The 4,975-nt window shown below is 44.1% G+C and overlaps 1 long non-coding RNA gene across 2 annotated transcripts; it reads left to right on the top strand.

Moving 5' to 3' along the window:
- Positions 1-1,058: 1,058 nt before the first annotated feature.
- On the top strand, positions 1,059-2,129 carry LOC133932805 (uncharacterized). 2 transcript variants are annotated; one of them, XR_009911985.1, is made up of 3 exons: positions 1,059-1,285; positions 1,375-1,469; positions 1,972-2,129. It is a non-coding gene; the product is annotated as an uncharacterized LOC133932805 (long non-coding RNA). The 2 variants fall into 2 exon arrangements; XR_009911984.1 differs by lacking the exon at positions 1,972-2,129 and adding an exon at positions 1,744-1,816.
- The last annotated feature ends 2,846 nt before the right edge of the window (positions 2,130-4,975 follow it).

The following is a 4,975-nucleotide window of genomic DNA, read 5'->3' as shown; positions in this document are numbered from 1 at the left end:
GATCAGATATAATGTCCCTATTTTTATTTGTGTAGCGAGACGAACACAGAAAAATACGAAAAAAAAACTCTTAATAATAGATGAGTGTATTTGGAGCAGTGTCCAGTTCGGCCGGGGGGGGGGGGTTGTGTCCTAATATTCCAAACAACAAAGTGCGGCAAAGACTCATCACCAGTTCCTGATTCAACCTACATCTGTCAGCTTTTCTTTACAAACACATGTACCAACAAACAACACAACAAACGAAAGGAAAAGTTCCAGGGCAAAAAGAAGAACTTGGAAACAAAGGCCTGCGAGGTGTTTGTGGTGTTGGGTTCTCGGCGAGGGGGGGGTTGATTGAACGCTCGGGAGATAAGCTCGCTGACATTAGATATCCCGGTGGCTGGAGGAGGGGAGGTTAATCTCATTCTGCACAGTGATGCATCTGAAGTGACTTTTTCTTTTTCCTCCTGCCGGTGGCGTCGTTTCGGGAACAAACTCCTTTTGGTTCCAAGGGCACGGAGAGCGTCCATCGGAGCCGCTGCATTGATTCCTCGGAGATTTGATTAAACTCTCGGCTGTGCTCCAAAAAACACAAAACGCAAGACAATAGCACGGAGATAATCTGACCTTCTCTCTCCGGGTCGGAGGTCAAGCGGTTTAACAGTATGGCCGCGCACTCCTTCCCATGTGTTACCTCACCTTGGAGGTTCCTGGTTAGCCGTTGCTTTTTGTTCAACCGTGGAAAAGATGAAAAAGTTGCTAACAGATGAATTAACATCCCGATTTATTATTTACAACGGGGCTGTTTAAGGTAAACACTCTGCAGACCCACGTAGGTCATCTCCTCCCAGAGGCCCGCTCCCGTGACTCTTAACTGGGACACCAGTCCGTCCACTGCAGCCCCCCGGCCAACGTCTGCATCAGGCCTCATTATCAGCCGGCCTACACAAATTTATTCGCTGCAGATTACACAACTAGGCTCCGGGGGGGGGGGGGGGGGAGAACCACTGCCCGGTAAATCATTAATTGATGATCCTGCTATTCCAGTTCTTCTCCGGCTCAAACCAGTAAACCTCTGGTGTTTTTTTCTGCCTGGAACATTCTCGGCGCTGTGAGATCTCTTCTCCTAACAAGAGGCTGCAGGACGCCGGCGTGTTTCCTCTCGGAGGATCTGTAAATGACCTTGTCTCCGTCCACTCCTCCGCAAAGTGGAACATCGTCTCTCAAAGGCTGAAATTACAGCTGCAGAAAGGAGGGAGCGCTGTGTATTAAAAGGTCTTTGTCTCTCAGGGTTAAACAAAGGGTGTGTGGATTAGGCTGTGGTGAAATGTGGGGAGAGAGTTGGGTGGGGGGTCTGACACACGTTGAAATAATACTTCCTCCTCTCAATAGGGAAGTCATTTCGTGGACAGGATGGGTTCTCCAGGAAGACGTGGGGTTTTATCTCCCAGGGAAAGAGACGGAGTTAAATCAGAGATCCTGCTGAGGTGAGATGCTTCTGCTGAATCTTTTTTTGTTCTGTCTAGTTTCCCAGTCCGATCTGTGGGCTCAGCTCACTCCATTAATTCCCGGGATGCTCGACTGAATCCTCGTGTAATGATGACAATTAACCCGGAATCACAGTAATATTAAAGACTGGAATCAGTGCACATCAACCAGCTACCAATGCTAATTGCCTTGATTGTTATTAATTTTGACGTTACGTTCCAATTAAAGATAGCAAAACATTGATTTCATTTTCTTTTCATTTTATGGCTGCAGATTAAGAGGCCTCCAATCACACCTGAATGACGCGGGATGCGAGTCGCTAATTAAAGACTGAGATTGCAATTAAGATAATGAGTCTGTCTAAGTTTTTCTAAGTTGAACACGCAAACAATTTTTTTGTCCCGTCAGTCAAGGACACATGGTTCGAACCACTTACTGTATAGTGGAGTGTATAATATCCCCTGTGTTCCCTGGATGAGCATCGTTCTCCTGTAATTGCAGAAACATCCTTCGTAAAAGAAAGTATGAATGGAGAAGAATCCACGTGGCTGAGGGTCTGTTATAAATATGATTATTCAGATTAATGTCAAGTTCCTATATTTCTGCTCTTTTGAATTTGATACTCCTGTCCGCTGGCTGTTACAGGACAGCCCCCCCGATCTTCGTGTTACACTTAACTTCTTTCTTTGTCTTGTTCTTCGGAGAACCACTCATGTGATTCTGTCCTGGACCAAGTTCTGTGAGATGAAATAACAGGTGAGATTCCATGAACGATGATTTCCAGTCGAAATAAATATTGCCTCAGGTTCAGAAGAGGAAGAGCTGAGTCGGCTGAGTGGCTCCGGCCCCTGAGACCCTCTGCATGAGCAGTATAGATAATGGATTGATGGATAAACCTTGGTTATGAAGTGCTGTAATATTCCATAAAGTGTTTCAGACGAAAACTGTATAGCTTTCAGTTGTGTAGCTTCGGGTCGGAAACACAAAAAAGCTGTCAAGACATTAAACAACCACATTAAACACCTGGTGATCTGCTCGGAAGTTTGGTTAAGAGTGGAAACGGGTCTTTAGGATTCTCAGGTTGTGATCTCTTCCCCCTGCTGCTGAATTCTCTGATTTCTTGATCCCCCTCTGACTCCTTGTGTCTTTTGCTCAGTCACCCAGGTGCTCTGTAAATTATACAACCTGAACAATTAATCAGAGATTTAACCACTGCACAGAAAAACGTTATCGCTCTCGTAAAAGCAGGAATCATCGGTGTGATTGGATCATTAAAGTCGGGGCAGACAGGACGTGTTCATGTTGTTTTGACGCAGAGCAAACGCTGCCATTAATGCACAGGGGAGTTCTGGAGTCGCCGTGACGTGAGAACTTGAAGGAGAACGACTTCAGAGATGATTTCCACCTGTCACCACGTAGCCGAGGTCACAGCAGGGGTCACGTCACACCTCCTGCAGCTGAGGAATGATACTGGAGTCGGGAGCTTGAGTCTCCGGACGAGTTGGACTCGTCGGGTTTTAAAGATTGATTCCTTCCTTCTTGTTTTATGAAACAAGTGCACCACCACACTTTCTGGTTTTGGACTCAAGCCATGTTGATAATTTACTTATTTACTCTGGGAAATTCATTTATTTTTCATCCTTCCCCCTCGACTCTAATGAGCAACACTTCCAAAACTATTCTTCCGCCATTTCCGTGAATATTTCATCGGTGGAACTATGCCTACGCTCCGAGGTGAGGATCTCCGAGGCCTGTTGTCTTGTAACCGCTCATTAAAAAACAATGCTGGTATGCGCGTGTGTGTAATTACATATTTTGCCTTGGATTTCCTCTCGATGCAGCGGCTGACCTGATTCTCTTAATGACCAAAACCTCGAGTCCACGTCGGTCCCACGGACATTTCTGCACCGTGTCGCTGCGGCGCAGTTGAAAGGGATCCGGCCTAATTAAATGAAGCCTCCTGATGCAATGGGGCATTATGAGGAGTGTGCAGCCGGGTATTTGCTTGATTAGAGCGGTGGTCTGTTTATTATTGGATGGAGCAGCGGTCCACCTTCGTGAGAACCGGCCACTGATGCACTCTCGCTGCAGCGAATATGATTTGTCATTCATTATTCATTCATTTCACCTCCATATACCTCTCTATAGAATCGCATTAATGAATTAGAGCTGCACTCTCCAAAGGTCTGGATTTAAAACACCACTGTCTGCTTCAATAAGATATCATATTGTAGCCTAATTATTATTTCTCAGCTATAGTTTGGTAGCATAGCTAACTAGCAGGACAGCTCAGAGCCAAACAGATGCTTGTGCTAAACATGGGAGACAGAGGTTTGTAATCATGTTGTAGTGCAGCCTGAATAATACATTACAGCAGGAGTGCAACATATATATGCTGTAAATTGACGTTTTTGCTTGTTTATGCTTCAGTTTTGCTTTCCTCTTATTATATTTCATTTTTATTCATTATTAGGACAAAAAATACAAATCAGCTTGGACCAGTTTCCCCCCCCCGACGGCTTGTATTCTCCACTTTGCAGTAATTTAAAACCCACTCTGTGACATTTTGGTTCGGCTTGATTACAAAGACGAGGCTGGAAAGTAACTCGGAGAGAACGTGGAGCGAGGAGGTGAAGACAGGTGAGTTCAAAATAACTCATCCCACCTCTGCCATTGGACGTCGTTAATCATGACTTTGTCTTTTCCTCTTTTTTGTTTTTTTGTAAATGAGCCGAGGCGAGAACGTGGATTTCACATTTTTTAAGTCCTGTGGCCATATCTGGAAATTAGAAAGCACTTTGTGGCATATTTCTGATCCACAGTTATTCACACGTGGAGGAGGTGGATGGTTCTTTTTGACAAAATACTATTTGCCCTCAGCTCTTTTCGGTGGGAATCTAACAGATCTGTCACTGTCCGAGGTGCGAGAGTAATTAGGGTGATTTCATGGTTAGACGAACCTGGTTGCAAACTGATTGCACTTTTACTATTACTGGATTTATTAAAAATACATTCCCCCCTCGTATCATCAGGGTGGGGCTGTCCAGAGTCGTGTCTTAACTTTCTTTTTGTGGCTTCTGGCTCTTCATATGAGCTCTTTATGGCCAATATTAGACACAGGAATGATCATTTATAGTAGAAATAAAGTAACAACCTCTGAAGAAATACTATGAAAAAGGGAAAATGTCCGATTCTATGAACACAATATTTCCTCATGAGCATTTAATTCCCTTATGTCTGGGGAGGACGGCCCCTGTGGTATTTTCTGTTCTCTTTCTCCCATATTGTATTGTGTTTTTTTTTTTGCACATGCCTCCTCTAAATACAGAAGAATTAATTATCACAGCTCTGGAGTGTGAAAAAAAGAGAAGAAGAGGTAATTAGCACCACTGAATTAATCAGAGATTGGAAAATTGCAATTATACTTACTTTTATTAAGTTCCCATTATTTTTCTGGACCACCGTGAAATTATGTTTCTTTTTTCTTCCTGGTATTTCATTCCCC

Source organism: Platichthys flesus, chromosome 21 (assembly GCF_949316205.1).
Source record: "Platichthys flesus chromosome 21, fPlaFle2.1, whole genome shotgun sequence".
NCBI lineage: Eukaryota > Metazoa > Chordata > Actinopteri > Pleuronectiformes > Pleuronectidae > Platichthys > Platichthys flesus.
This window is presented reverse-complemented; position numbering and strand designations above follow the sequence as displayed.